Source organism: Anas acuta, chromosome 2 (genome assembly GCF_963932015.1).
Source record: "Anas acuta chromosome 2, bAnaAcu1.1, whole genome shotgun sequence".
NCBI classification, from domain to species: Eukaryota; Metazoa; Chordata; class Aves; order Anseriformes; family Anatidae; genus Anas; species Anas acuta.
The window spans coordinates 126,552,694-126,570,009 of NC_088980.1; positions in this window are offsets into that span (position 1 = coordinate 126,552,694).

Consider the following 17,316-nt stretch of genomic DNA (forward strand, 5'->3'; position numbering starts at 1 on the left):
ATAGAAAACTGAGGTAAAGTATGTTATCATTTGAAAGTCGGTGGCAGCAACATTTTTGACTGCACTTGCATTTTTCTGAAGGACAAGGGATAATTCTGAAAGTGATTGCTCCTGGGAGAGTATGGAGGGAAGTGGAATTTGTGATGAACAAGCACAGAGCAGAGGGAATGGACAAGGGTAACAAAGCTGTCTAGAGAGGCATGCTGAAAGCTAAAATGTTTTGTCTTGTTGACTTAAGTAAACTTTTCTAGTGAATCTTCATGATAAATAAATAAATAAATATAATGATGATGATGATGATGATGATAAACAGGTAAATACCCTGTAGAAACTAATACTAATGCTACACTTTCTCAAAACCTTCAATAAAACATTAATGTTCCCTCTAATTCATAGATGTCATCGCCTGATTTCCAAACTATGAGAATGTTTTCAGGCAGACTTACCTCTGGCAGAAAATGTTATGATTTCCCCTAAGAAATAATAGCAGAGCAGCACATATGATACTGTAGGCAGACAGTGTTTATAAGTTGTGCTGGAGTATGGTTCAGAAATGTGATATCTTTTCAGGCAAAGTTGAGCAAATTTCTGTATCTTATGAGACTTAAATGCACACACAATATTGTCTTTATGCACCACTTATTTCACAATAAATGAGAAATTTTTGCAAAGAATCTCCTATTCTTTCAGGTCTACTCTTTGGCTTCTCCAACAACACACTTAAGAGAATTAAAATGTACGCTTAACTCATTCACATATGCTGTTTTAAAAAATGCCATATTTTCACATTAGGATTAAAAAAAAAAAAAAAAAAAAAAAAGAAAAGGAAATTTGATATATATATGATGCCTTCTTAAAACATTGATTCCCACATTTGGTCTAAGAACTACTATAGGCCGTTTCCTCTTTCAATAAATTCAAAAATTTTTTTTTTTTTTTAAACATTAAAGCCAGTTGTACACATGAATTTTAATTTGAAAAGTAGTGAAACCATTCTGGAAACACTACTGAAAGAAAATGGAATGGCAAAGGCTACTGGAGAGTGTGTAGTGAGCTCCTCAAGTATGCATTAAGAAGAGAGCATTGTCCTGGACAGTTTGTTATCAGAAGTAGTGTGCTTACAATAATTAGTATCCTGAACAGCTCAGAGATGATCGTAGACACAGCTGTTGTTGTTTAAGGTAGCAGACACATCAATGGCAAGGCAGTAGGTATTGATTTGAGCAGTGACATCCTTGTAGCTATGTCATCTGAGTGAAAGAAGCCCCCAAATTAACCAATAATAAAGTGTTACAAGTTGTAGCAGTTGCCTCCTGGGACCTGTTCTGGCTGAGGATGGATACCTCTCCTTTCCCCACAACCATCGATCCTCCTTGAAGGACAGTGTTCAGGTCTACATCAGTCAAAACCAAAATATAAAACCCAAAAGGACAAATATTGCTGAATTTTGTGAATTGAAAATTTCTTCACAATATTCTGAATCTTGATCTAACTTTTAGAACTCAATATTAAAAAAAAAAAAAAAAAAAGTGAATACATTTTCTTCTTTAGGCATTTAAATACAGTCAATTTAAATGTATAGTTCCATTTCCATCAAAATCAGATGTCAGAAATTGTTAGTTGTATCAACTTGATTTTCTTACTGTTCTGATTGTACAGTCCATTTTTGTCATGGGCCACTGGCTATATAGTACATCAGCTGACTGTATGTAATAAAGGGTAACAAGCCTGGACATTGTTGATTTTAGAACAGTAAAAAGCAGTGACCATAAATACTCAATCCACACGAACATCAATGAGAAAATCTGTATTTAAGTAATAAACATGTGGCATATAAAATGTTAATCAAAGGACTTAAAGTCTAATTTGGACTCAAACTGTCTCATACTATGGTGGGATTTCTGTTTATTTATAAATATAAAACCTGCAAGTAATCAATTTATTTGCAGTTCTTGGATTACCATTTTATAAATGTTATGTAATTTATAAAATATTTTGTGACTGAATTTGTTCTCTCTGTTTTCAAGCAAATGGGCAGAAAAAAAAGTGATGTTAACACATAAACTAAGTTTTAAACAACAAGTATTCAATTACAATTGAAAAAGTGGCATTATATCATTGTATTTGATATCAATATACCCTTACGGTCAAAATATTAATTTTAATATTTTCATATTTGAGTCATGTTTCAATAGATTATAGATTTATATTTCCAAAAGAAAAAAAAATTACACGTATGGCTGAGGTAAAACAAATATTTGACATCTATCATCTTAAAATAAATAAATAAATAAGTAAATACTAGCTATTTATGTTAGTACTTCTCTATAAATATTCTCTCTACAGAACAAAGGACTTTTTTGTTTTGTTGTGTTTGTTTTTCTTGGAGGTAGGGGAAGTGTCTAGGATATTGAACTTTACATTAAGCAGAAATAATCCCAATTAGGAGAAAGAGTTTAAAAATCTTTTGTATCTGTTAAAAATAATAATAATATAATATAAAATAATAAAAATAATAATAATAAAAAAATCCAGAGCTCTTCCAACATGTAGAGAGACATGTAATGTTATACTTGCTTTTAATTCTGCTGCAATCAAGGTATTCTCTAAGTAAAAACATGTTTAAGTCCTAAGGATTTTAGAAAACGCAACTGGTCTCTATTAACACAAGATAACAATTTAAAAAAAAAAAAAAAAAAAGCAACTGCCAAACATGATCAATGTTTGTTGTGTTTTTTTTTTTTTTTTTTTTTTTTTTTTTTTTTTTTCTGACATAGTGCTCATTTGTAAACTACAAGACAATGCCAAGGGAGAATTTCTTTACATCTTAATTTCTGTGGATATATATATATATTTTGTGGAGACAAACATTTATACCAACAATTTTAAGGCTGCTGTTGTAAAACTGCTGCGAAGTCATAAAGAGGTCCTGGGATTTCAGATTTAGAGTCTTATTGATACCTTCATTGTGCAAAGAGAAAATGAAAACTATGAAAATGAAGGTTATTTATACTCCATATGATGTTCTCCTTTGTACTGGGTTTACATCACAAGGGCTTTGTAGCAGGAGGGCTGCAAGGGTGGCCTCTGTGAGCAGAGTCCAGAAGCTGCCTCATGTCAAATCAGAACCAGCTCCAGCCAGCCCCAAAAGGAACCCATCACTGGCCAAAGCTGAGCCAGTGAGCGATGCTGGTTGGGCCTCTGAGAGAGCAGATTCAAGCAAGGGAAAAAAAACAATAATAACAGCAACAAAGCGCTGTGCAACAGCAGCTGGGAGAGAGGAGTGAGAAAATCCTAGAGAAACTGCCCTGAAGACACTAAGGTCCAGGTGCTGGAGCAGAAGATCCCCTGTGGCCTGTGGAGAAGCCCCTGGTGGAGCAGGTGGATGTGGCCTGGAGGAGGCTGTGGCCCATGGAGAGCCCCCTCAGGAACAGGCCCCAGGGCTGGAGCTGCAGCCAGTGGAGAGGAGCCCATGCAGGAGCAGGTGGTCCAGGGGGAGCCACTGCCCATAGGGGACCCGTGCTGGAGCAGTTTGCTCTTGGGGGATGGACCCCGTGGTGTGGAGCTATGTGGGAGCAGTTCTTGAAAAACTGCTGCCTTAGAAAACCCACTTAGGATCAGTTTTGCAAAGACAGTGTTCCATGGGAGGGACCCCAAGTTGGAGCAGGGGATGAGAGTGAAGATGATAGGCAGAGCGGAAGCATTAGGGACTGACCACTTCCTCCATCCTGTTCCCCTGCACTGTTTAGGGGGAAGATTTAGAAGAGTGTATATAGGAGGAAGGTGATTTTAGTTTGCTTTTAGTCCTCACCATTCTAGTATGTTATCCATAGGCAATAACTTAACTGCATGAAGTTCAACAAGGCCAAGTGCTGGGTCCTGCACCTGGGGCGCAATAACCCCAAGCAGAGCTACAGGCTGGGAGATGAGTGGTTGGAGAACTGCCAGGCAGAGAAGGACCTGGGAGTGATTGTGGACAGTCAGCTGAATATGAGCCAGCAGTGTGCTCAGGTGGCCAAGAAGGCCAACGGCATCCTGGCTTGTATCAGAAACACTGTGACCAGCAGGGCTAGGGAGGTGATTGTCCCCCTGTACTCGGCTCTGGTGAGGCTGCACCTCGAGTACTGTGTTCAGTTTTGGGCCCCTCGCTACAAGAAGGACATCGAGGTGCTTGAGCGGGTGCAGAGAAGGGTGACGAAGCTGGTGAGGGGCCTGGAGAATAAGTCCTACGAGGGGTGGCTGAAGGAGCTGGGCTTGTTCAGCCTGGAGAAAAGGAGGCTCAGGGGCGACCTTATTGCTCTTTACAGGTACCTTAAAGGAGGCTGTAGTGAGGTGGGGGTTGGCCTGTTCTCCCACGAGACTGGTGACAGAACGAGGGGGAATGGGCTTAAGTTGCTCCAGGGGAGTTTTAGGTTAGATGTTAGGAAGAACTTCTTTACCGAAAGGGTTGTTAGGCACTGGAACAGGCGGCCCAGGGAAGTGGTGGAGTCACTATCCCTGGAGGTCTTTAAAAGATGTTTAGATGTAGAGCTTAGGGATATGGTTTAGTGGGGACTGTTAGTGTTAGGTCAGAGGTTGGACTCGATGATCTTGAGGTCTCTTCCAACCTAGAAATTCTGTGATTCTGTGATTATTCTCCCTAATTCTGAGCCCTTGATAGTTTTTGGTGAGTGATCTCCCTGTCTCTGTCTCAACCCATGAGGGTTTTTTTCATCATATTTTCTCCCTCTGTTCTGTTGAGAAGGGGGAATGAGAAAGCAGCGTGGATGTGGTGTAACTTAAATACCTACCTAGCGATAACCACCACACCCTTACGCAAATCTTGAAATCTGAGGCCTTTTCTTGTTTTCCTCTTATACAGCAAGGATTTCCTCTTATATGGCAAGGATTTCATGCCATATAAGAGAAGATAAAAGATAAAAGTGTAAAATAGAAATTCCTTGTGTTGGATGAGTATTGAAATGCATGTTTATCCTTCTGGGATCCATTACAGAAAAAGCAAATAGGATTTCAGTCTACCCAAGGAATTATTTTATTATTATTTTTTTTTAAGCTTTACTATTGTCTAAAGATCCAGAACATGAATTTTAGACCAACTTTTTTAATTAATGGGAAGTTATATACCTGTTATACACTTCCAGTGTTGTATCATTGCCTTTTAACAGCATATACAGAAAATCACAGCTTTTCACCTCAGATCAAGTTCTCAAAGTTTTCAGAACCTTGTTCACTTGTTACAATGCCTTGACAATTCCTTTACATTGTGTAAAGCCTTTTAGGACAGAACAGAGTACCTCAGCCATTTTACTGATCCAAATTATTATGGCAGCAGCCAGGCTCCATATCATTGAAGCAGCATGTCATTGAAGCTGCATGACAAAAATCTGAAAAGTTTAAATGGGTTTGTGTGTGAGGTCAGTTTTTAGGTACAGCTGTAGTTTTGTAACTGGAAAGAGAGGTGCAGTAGGCTGGGAATTTACAGCTTGCTGGTTGACTTGGAAGATCACTGAGCTCAATGTAGCTTTGCAGTAGTTTATTTGGGACAGTGATAGTTGAAAAATAATGCAACCACTGAGCTCAAGTATTACATGAGAATCAGCTATGACAGTCTGCTAGGCATTATGCCCTTTGAGTCTCCTGGAAAACCCACTACATTTATGGGGGGAAAGAAATGACTATTGTAGTCTTTCTTGGCCATCTTGCACACATACACAAAAAAACAAACTTTTTAGGTAGAATGATTCTTCTTTGGGAGCTGAGAAATTTGAGCAAAATCTCGAGTGATTCGAGCAAAAGGCTTTCTAGTGATTCATTTTTGTGTAAACAAGTTTTTGTTGTTGCTTTTAAGTTATTGTTTTAATTTCTTGAGATACGTTATTTATTTGTTTGTTTTTATTTATTTTTTTTTCTTTTGTAATTTGAAGGTGTATTCTCTCATTAAGCTTCATACATCAAAATATAATGCTAGCATTAAGTGAAAGCATATAAAAATTGCAAAGTGCATTTATAACCACACTTATTCTTGCATAATATTTGATGCCTAAAGTTATCTGTCAAGTAAATGGTCATGTTGTAATAAGATGCAGATTTGCTTTTATGATGAATTAGAAATAACCCTGCAGCCTGTTTCTAAGTTGGTTGCTCTCTGTTTCCATTCCATGCCCTGTTGTATGCACAAAGTGAAATCCATAGGCCTGTAGTAGATGAAGCTAATATTGTCTGTGTCTTTCACTGCTGGATGTTACAAAAATCAATACAAAAATCTTATGAACATTTTCAGTACCCAATTCAATAGAAAATATGTCCCATTTCTGCAGCTTTTGCAACATTGTTTGAGCTTCCAGGGCATGGAGGTCTGGACATACTTTTTATTGAATCAGGTCCTCAGTAATGTCTTCATATATTTTTAAAGAAAACTCAGAAGATACACACTGAAATAAACAGTGAGAACCATACAAGTCGATGGCTGGACTAGAAAGCTTGAATGAGGATGTGAAGACTGAAATCTGGCTAGCAGCAGTTTCTCCTGAAAAATATTTTATTTTTAACATGAGGTCCGCTATATCTGGTTGTATCAACTACAAAGAATGTAAAGATAGTGCCTTTGGCACTGCCTATGTTTAAAAATATATACCCACTGATAAACCATCAGTAGATACTTTAATAAAAATCATCATGGTTAAGTTATAGCCCACCTAATTTACTAGAATGTACTCTTTTCTCCTTTTTTTTTTTTTTTTTTCCTGATTCGAAGCATTCCTTAAATATTTCATTGTCTTTATACGTATTCATTGTATTCCACAATAAGTATTTAGTGGAAAATTGCCTTCTGCATTCTCAGCATGAACTGAGGCAAATATTTGTTACACTTCTAATGGGTAGTTATGACTAATACAGACTTCAAAACTGTCCTCATTGGCAAATAGGTGGTAATAGGTGCTGAGTCCAGTAATACCCATGAATGATAAGAGAGATGTGCTGCTGTGATTTGCTGACATGAGATGTGGTGACAATGTTAAAATAACTGTAAATTTGTCATGCCTTTTCAATAGGAAAGCAGATGGAACCTTTGTCTGTCTAACAGTACAGTTTCAGACAGGCTGAGAATCTGAATTCTATCATCACCCATCACAGATCTCCACCTGCTGTCTGCTTCATTAGGTCATATTGGTAATATAAAGAAACTACAGTTCATCTTCAAGAAATGAAACTTTTTTTTTTTTGACATCTAAATTGGTTTTAACGGTATTAACTGTACTGTCAATGAAGCATATTTGAAGGTATCTTGTGTTATTGGAAAGATCTGAGAATATTTAAAAAAAATAATAATTGAATATAAATGTTTTAGCAATAGTAGGGTCCCCTTGCTAACATCTAGTGAAACTTAGGAATTCAGTAGTGAGGTAAAATTACTTTATATCTCTGGTTGTGGTGGTCAGTATACGTAAATCTGAAAAGGGTTGTTCCAGTAATGATATAATGCAGTGGAGACAGATCTTTCTTTGGAGAAATCTCTTTATTCTTTAAAGACCCAGTTCTTCAGATACACAAAATGCTTCTTTATATACAGTAGGAATCACATTATTTTATTTTATTTTATTTTATTTTATTTTATTTTATTTTATTTTATTTTATTTTATTTTATTTTATTTTATTTTATTTTATTTTATTTTATTTTATTTTATTTCTTTATTTTTTCTTCTGTATGTCAGTCTCCACCATTCCTTCACTATTCCTTCTCAGGGCTATTATTTCCAGGGTTTTTCCTGTCCTTGTCAATCCCTCTGTTGTTTTCTCTGTTTCTCTCACACAGTTACAGTATATAACAGTACAATGTAGCAGATTTTACCTTCTCTTTGCCAGTCCCCAGAAAATCTTTACAAATGGTCTAAGACTACTAATGTGTGTCTGTCTCCTGGGTGGTGTTTTTATTGTTTTGCCAATTCCTAAATAATGTGAAAGATAACTCTCATTTTAGCTGTTTTTTAATTTCTTTTGGGGAGTAACCTTTAAAAATATCACAAAGCATACATGTATGTAAAATAAATAAATGTTGTGTTGCTGTATATGTTTAAATATAATACATTTCAAAAGGCCTAGACGAAATAACACTGTGCTAAATTTAACGTTCTTTTGTTAATGACATGTATGTGATGTTTGTTTTACAGTTATTCAACCAAATTTTGTGTGACTATATTTCAGCCATGGGATTGTTTTTGAACTGATTATGGGGATTATCATATTAACTATAGGAAACTTGAACTGTTTTGATTGGATACATATGCCTTAAGCCTTGTTTCTGTTAACAGACTATATAAACAAAACTTATAGAAACTTACACTTCTTTAGGATTCCAATAATCCTCACAATCAATTTAATTATATTCAAAGACAAACATGATGAATACATTTGTGAAAACATTCGCTTTTATTTTGAACTTTACTGTAGACTTTTGCAAAAAAAAAAAAAATCTCAAATATGGGCTTTAATAGCAGTCATTCATTAAATAAACTATAACTGTATTGATAAACATATATTTTGATTTTCTTATGTTAAGATACAAGTCATTTCATGTATATTATAGACAATGATTTTAAGTGTTATTATTACTGCTATAACTGTTATATAACTTGGCAGCACTTGCATAACTGAGATATTACATAAGTTTATACAGACATTAATTACAAAAACAAATTTTAGTTGTCAAAATACAATAAATTTTACTAAAGCAGGCAAACTAATAAAGAAAAAGAACATCTAAATATACTTATCCGTGTGAATGATATTTTATTTTTTATAAAATATAAAATATATTTAAAAAATATAAAGACACTGAATTCTTTGTTTTCTATGGGCATAAAATGTTCAATGTCTGGAATAATAGAAAATAGGTGAAAATGAACGGCTCAGGAGTAATAATTTTCAGAAGCTATCAAGCTACATTTCACTTTGCATTTTATATATATGTTATTTATATATTTATGAAAGTCTTGAGCATATTAATGTTGTCTTTTGGGACGATACTTCCCCTTTTTATTTTGGTAATTATAAGATCATTGCCAAAAAAATAAAAATAAAAATAAAAATAAATAAAAATAAAAATCTTGGCTATCCTGGCAAGTGTGTATATCCTCCACTTGTGGAAGTATCTGCATTGACATAACATTTAGTGAAAGAGCAATGTAAAATCAAATTTTGTGGCGTGCCAGAGGAAGAAAACATGAACAAACTGAGTAGTGTTTCTTCTCCTTAGAAGTTTAGCAGTCTGTTCCTGAGAGATTATTTTCTGGACCTATTTCTTTTCACCTTCGACAGTATTTTTTTTTTTTTCTTTTCTGTCATCAATGATTCTTCTGTTTTTTTATCTTGCAATCTGTTTTGAGTTGTCACTTATCACTAATTATTTAGGTAATTAGTATAAATTTAAGACGGCTAGACACCCCTAAAATCAAATATAATATTACACACCAAAAGATAGCAATTTTTACATGATCTTCTGCAGTAAAACCCAATTTTTATCAAACAAAAGCAATATGTTTTTGAAAGAATCATTTTTAAGAACAGACTAAGCAGTCAAGTTACCTAATTCATTGGAGAATTTTTCATTTCAATTATGACCTTGAAGTCACTGATGCTTGGAATGCCCCTCAGACCATGTCATGGGTGCTCTAGTAAAGATCTATCGTTAGATCAATTACTAAAAGCAATGGAACATCTGATCCTACCCTTGAAATTAACCAGGAAAAGTAGGTCAGCACACCTTCAGCTGACACAATGAAGTATTATGCTCTCAATGACCCAGGAAGGAAAGCCCTAATGATTGATGGGAAGAGATATTTAAATAAGAAAGTTGAAGCACACTAGAATTAAGCACGTCAGAATGATCAAGCAACTCTAGACAGCCAAGTGACTTCAGATAACAGAAATTTTTGTCATATCTCATTCTCCACCTCCCTCCTCCACAGAAAGTCATATTTATGACCTCATGCAAATGGATTTAAGCTTAAAGATCCAACGTTATTTCTAAATAGTAGTCATTTCTTCTCTCTCTCTCTTTTTTTTTTCTTTTTTTTTTTTTCTTTTGTTTTTGAATAATGCTATTTGGAATTCATTAGCTCTCACAGTCTCCCTATATGTAGTAGAAAGGCCACTGCCATCTCATCTGAGCAGTTGAAAACTCTAAAAATGATGTCAGAATGAATTCTGTAGGTTATCACCACTTTAAAATATATGAAATCTGTTTTCTAAATGCACCTCAGAGGCGTTATTCCTCATTTAATTAAAAAGAAAGAGAAAAAAATACATGTGATAATACAAGAATATCATAAATATATATATGTGTATATATGTGCATATTTGCATATCAGAACTATTTGCAAGTATTTTTAACTATTCTGTGGTCGAGAGCTCAGCACATATTTATAAACCACTTAGAACATCTTGGTGTTATACATAGACAGGAATGCAACTTCACAGTACCCTAAGAAAGGCATCATAAAAGCTCTGTATTGTTTTTTCCTTTCATTTCCATTAGATTTAAATTAAAATTGTCCATACTTGTTAGAAATAGACTTCCAGAGAAGATGCTACATATGTTCAAGTTATTGTTTAAGGACTGTGAGTAATCCTTGTCTGTGAAGGCAGATGGATTTCATGATCACTTTTGAGATCAATAGTGAGATAAAAAGTGTGTCTTTTCCGGTGTGTAATAGATTGTGTAATGCCTTTCCCTAGCTTTCTGGGACAAGCGATATGAGCAAAGGAAGGCTGAAGGTTCTTGGCAGTCTCTGACCAGACTGATGACAGTCTTTTTGCCAAATCTGAAAAGAAGACTAAATTTGCATTTGTGTTTTCTATGACAACTGCCAAAAATCATTCAAAGACTCAGCAACAGTACTTTGAATAGACAAGAATTTTAGGTAGATGTTATATTTGTAAGTATGGGGCTCATTTTTTTTTTTCAATTAAAGCAATCTAGTTTTTGTATTCAGCAATTAAAGGCACATCTGCCACAAGTTATTTATAGTTTAGATCTGGAAGTTTACTGCATCAACTATTTCTTGGACTACTAGAAAGAGAATTTACAATGTGCTGTTTTTCTAAATACCTCTCTATCGAGGGAAACACTGCTTACTTCACTGAGCATTTAAAATGGGTATATAAGAAATATGAAACACCTGTACAGAAGATTAAATTGAATGTCATAGAGCTTGAATGACTCCAGTCCTTAAAGTCTGCTGTAGAATTGTTCAAGTTTATGTTGTTACAGCAACATCTGTGGACTGGACAGGGGGGTCCGGAGTGTGAGAAGAGACTGCTTCAATGTACTTCAGTGCAGATGAGTTGTGAGCATAACTCAATGTTTTGTACCACATATATTTTATCTATGTTTTAAGTAGTACCTAAGGGCAAATATGTAGTTGGACCAACAGATTAACTGACTCTGTCAAGCCCTATTAACTATAGCCTCAAGAATAAATTGCTTTCATAGACTATGATTTGCGTTCTGCCAAGTAAAATTCCAAAAAAATTGTATCAGTTTGTTTCCACCAGTTTGTTGCTTTTCCTCTGGTCCTTGGCCTTTACAAAGGGTGTTTTAGTGGACTTTCTTTTTGCAGACAAACTGTCAAAACCATGGGAAAATAATTTGAATTAAGACTGGAAGAAATCTTCAGATCTCTCATAATGTAGGCTTGAACATTTATTTATTACTTTTTTTTTTCCCCCATATGGTGTTTTATGATTTCTCTTTCTTATTATTAGATTGCTATGCCCACTTACTTTCCTTTCTTTCATATTGTGACTGAACTTGAGCTTTTGCTATGTGAAGTAAAATAAACAACAAAACAAATGGTGCTGCATGTGAGTGAACGTACTGTACAGGATCCTTAGCCTGATCTAACTCAGTTATTTTACATAAGTCATATGGAACACGTTGCTATATTTGAACAGCATCTTGTGAATTTAGCTGTACCCTGCAAACCCAAAATATTCATTACCAGACCATTCATTTATATCACTAAATATAGGACATCAGAGTGATGAAGAAAACTTTTCAGCTCTACCTGTCCTTTCAGTTCAGTATCACTGAGATAACCAGGCATTTCGGTAAATTAAACAAGATTTAAGTCTCTCACCCCAAAGGAAATTTGCTGATTCACAGTATGAAAAGCTCTTAATTTTCACAGTTAGTATTTTCTTAATAAGCACAGACCATTGTGCTTATAAAACAAGTATTTCAAGAAATTGCAGTCTCTAATATTATTAGACAGTCAATGAAATAGACATCAAAGACTTGACTTGCAAAATGAGCTTGAAAACAAAACAAAACAAAACAAAACAAAACTTGAAGAGTCTACATGATGTAGGCTCAGAGGGAATATTTCTGGATTATTTTCTTACTCTTCTATTATTATTATTATTATTATTATTATTATTATTATTATTATTATTATTATTATTATTATTAAAGAAACATCAAGACATAACTCTAGTGTTGTGGTTTTTTGTTTGTTTGTTTGTTTGTTTGTTTGTTTTTGGTTTGTTTTTATTATTGCCTTAATGCTTTATGGAACACTATCATTTTCATTATGTATAATATATGATAAAACAGAAATATCTCCTTGAAATTAAGATTTTGTTAGAGTTTTGTCAAATTGTTCTTAAGAGCCTCAATAAAATAGTGTATCAAGCACTACAAAGATCAGGTCATAATTAAGAATGGTGTGATTGGAGTGGTAATTAATTTCAGGCAATGATTTCTCACTACACTGGAGATATAGCAGAGTTTTTAGTTTAATTAGGCTTTGAATGCCAAGGTTTTGATCAATAATAATTAAAAGACCATTTGCAAAAGCTATATTTATATAATGTATAGTCCGATTTTTCTTTAAGTATGTCAAAGCCTAGTATGTAAAAATTGTTGGGATTCTCTGTTAACACCATCAAAACTACTACTCTTCTTTTATATATATGTACATATAATACTTATTTAATAGCTTTAATTTTCCACATAAAATAAAGTTTGTTTGGTATTAGTTGGTTTGTATTTGATTTGACAGGTGTCATTTTAATTAACAATCAACAAAATGACATTCTAGATTTGCTTTGGATAGCAGTTCAATGCATTATATTGATTTTGTATTATTGGAATAGGTATTATCATCATTATTACCGTGTGCCATGCTTCAGGCACAATTTGAATTAACCAATATAATTTTAGTATACAGTCTTTTTATCTTTTGGCATTGAAATTATTGTCATAGTTCAAAAGTGAATGAAAATTATTGTTCTTGTTTTGTTTTTGTTTTTTTTTTTTTTTTTAATATCTTTGTATTTTTGTATTAAAAATATTCAGACTAAAATGCTTCCAAACATTTTAGCTTATTTACAGACTGGGATTATGATGATGATGATGATGATGATTTGAAATCGACTTTATTCTTTTGGGAATATAACACTAATATAACGTTTGCTAATATTTTTAATATCAGGGCTGAATTTAGATGGTTCTTGACCATCTTGTCTTTCAACCTGTATTTTCTATAGAGTAAAAGCATCAGTTAGGACAATTACAGGAACATAACCTGTACTAGTGAGCCACGGCAACTGCTCTAGCATGAAACCAGTCTCAGCATGGATAATAGAAAAACACTTAAGTACGTTCAAAACCTCTACAACTCCAAGAAATTGGATGTTTTGTACATTTTACCTGTCTGCGGTTCCCTCAAGAGAGAGTTTTTTCTTGCAGAAGTGAAAGAATTTGAGAAAAGTATAGACTTCTTTATACTTTCTATTACAAAAATAATACAAAATTACAGAATTGTATTCTAATACAAAAGAAATATTAATTACATGTGAAAGCTGTATCCTCTTATAAATTTAGAAAGTTTTGCAAGGTGTACTACAAACCAGTATAACTTCTAGTCAAAATGAAAGGCCGTAGATATTTATATCTGAATAGTGATCTGTTCTATATCAGTCTATTTATGAATAATAAAGATTATAAAAGCTACTGTGAGAATGAAAGTGACATATCAGCAATACCTGATTGCAGTGTGGTTCAAATTAGACTCAACTCATTCAAAGGTCTGGAGATGTATTGAAATGTATTAAAACCATACATTTTCACCAAATCACAGAATGGTTGAGGATGAACAGTCTCTTCCAACCCCTTGCTTGCAGGGTCACCTAGACTCTAGAAAGTGTTAGTCCCTAGTATATTTTTAAGATTTGTGGAAAAAAATAGTAATATGTATATATATATATAATCTGCCCAGTCCCCCAAAAATTAATATAGGAATTGTAGGAATAATAGAAAGATAAGGTCTTTCCTTGCCTATATCTTCCTGTCATGGAAAATATATTTACTTTGTGAGAGTTTTCTCTTGTCAAGTGTGCGTGCATATATCAACTGCAATTCAAAATGTGGCTAAATTATGCAAAGTCATTCTAAACAGGTCTTTCTAAATAAGTGTAATATAGAAATACACACTTTTCAAAATAGATAAAAATATGTAATTAAAGTATTATCACATAGATACTTTTGAGGACTTTTTTCAAACTTTGCTTTGTTTGAATTTCACATATTTCACATCTTGTTTTCAAAATTCATCTGATTATATATTATATTATATATGATCGATATATTACATTATGCAATAATAATGAAACATGACCTATTTGAGCAGAATGAGTCTTCCTGCTGGCATGTCAAACCTAATATGTTCCAACTCAAAGTTCTTTAAAACACATTTGTTAAAACCTCTATTTAAAAGAGCTGCCCCTGCTCAGATTATTTGTATTTGCTATTACTGTTCCTTCTGTTAAGTTAAACTGGGTGTTTTACAACCTACTTCTGTTGAGTCAGTTAACTTTTACTTCAAGTCAAAGCAAGAGAAAAGAGAAATGTGCAAAACCTCATGGGTAAAATGAAGTACATAACATCCTTTTTTTTTTTTGTACCTTTTCCCAGTTTTGAAAATACACATCTAGTATACTATATTCCAGTAGTAACTATGTTCCTACACATCTCTTAATAATCATGATGTTCTACCCTTAAAAGCTGGGACCAGGAAAAGGACATTGGAAATATTTCATGAGTGAATCTTCTAGAATAAATTGCAAACTACTGCTGATGGGATAGACTTTTTTTGGATGAAAAGTTATGTAAAGAATTCCTGGAATCAAGTTTCATTTTCTACTACTCCAAGAAGCCTGAGCTAAAGACAAAACAAAGATTGCTGCTGCATAATAATAAGAAAGAACAATAAATAACTGAATGTTGTTTTAAGAAAAAGATGTGTTCTTGTTCCAGTTTTGTTAACTGCAGAATGAAATCCTGAAACTTTTATAAAGATTCTTTGCCAGTCCAGGATATTTAGATATCGATCTAGAAAAACGATTACTTGCTACTATTTTTAACTTATTTATATTAGTGTATGTGTGAACTTTTGCATTTCTCCTTCACATGCCACTGCTATAAAAAATAAATAAATACATATATATATATATATATATATACAGGAGACATATGCTATTTGTGGGAGATGACATTTCATCAGCCTCTAGAGTTCTGTTGAGTCCTGATAGTTCATTCAGTTTGATAATTAGTCTTTTTGCTGAAGTAGCTTAGGAAGCCCTTTGTCTGATGCCAGTGTTTTCCTTTGATTTTCCTTTCCTTGTTTCTTTGATAAGAAACACTCTGTTTAGAAAAAAAAAAAAAAAAAAAAAAAGGTCTTTTAGGGGTTATATACCTTATTAGTTGCTTATCCATTCCTACTCATCATCTTAATAGAAATTATGCATGCACCATAGCAGACAAGTGGTTCAATCTGCTGAGTGAATTTCAGGCTTCTCAGAAGTGAGAACAACAGCAAAACCATAGCATTAACCAAAAGAACTGCAGAAGTAGGCACTGTGTGGGAAAAATAAAGAAACTCTAGCAACTTCTGTACTTTCTGTTGTTTTCTGCAGATGGACTATCTTTTCCCAAGACACTGCTTTGGTGTGAAAGCAATCTCCTTTCCACTGGCAGACCTCAACTAAGTATTAATTGGAAACTTAATGAAAAAATAAAGCACTGGCACTATGAACTCTCTAATTTAAATACTACTGTATGTGTGCAAGAAGGAGGAAGGTAAAGGAAAATATAGAGGACAAAAAATTATGAATATAAAATTTTTTTTTGCAATGTGTTTTTCTGAGTGTATGTGAGAATCATAGAAATGCAAGCTGGCAGACTGCTAAATATTTTTTTTCAGCTGTAGTGGGGTGACGGGGTCATTTTTTGTGTGTAGGTTATGAACATAAATGAGGTGACCTATACAGAAGTCTCACTGTCCCTTATACAGGTGGATAGACCTGCTAGCTATCATCTTTGCCCCAAAAGGTGAGTGCATAGTTTCAGAAGAGTGAACCATCTACAAACCTTCAAGAGATAAGGATACATATTTCTTCAGAAAATTACTATTGCTGATGTAAATAAAGCATATTTTTCATTATTATCTACTGTAGAAGTGAAAATATTCCTGTCCAATTTTATTTCATAAAAAATAACCCTGAAACAAACAAACAAACAGAAAAAAACTCCATAGATTAAAGTGAAATGTCTGTCAGCTCCTTACATATTAACAAAATAGAAATATTAATTACAAATATCCATAAAATATGTCTTTAAAGACTATTAGGCATATGAATAGTAATAACTCTCCTGAAAGGAATGCAGAGTTTGATTTATTGTATCTTCTGCATATTGTCAGCAATTTTTGCATGTACAATTAGTACAGTTTGTTACTGAATTTTTGGGACAGATCTTTTATCCTTTTCTTTCTACTGGGGTTCAGGATATCATTTACTTATTATCGTTGTGTTGCCTGGGTCGATTTTTGTGGGGGGCATAAGCATGTTCCCTGATTTATTATTATTATTATTTTAAATATATTTTTACATGACTAGATTTGCTAGCCAACGGCTATATTTCAGTTTGTCACCAGACTTCCTTCCAAATGGCAGCATTTTATAAAACAAGTGAAATCACAATACCCAATCATTCAGAAATATTGGGCTACTTCAAATTTTTATAAGCTCTTAAATTTGAAGGTGATCAGGGTTCTGAGCTTGCATTGCACAGAATAATTTAAAATTATTGGAGCACTTCACATATTTTTAAAACCACTTCAGCTAGGAAACGATGGGGTTCTAGAAATATGTGGCATATAAGGATGTAAAATTATCAGAGAGCTAAGTGCTTCAGTATGAAAGTGATCAAGGTTCCTTGCTTGCACATTGCAAAGCAATTGAAAATTACTGGAGTGC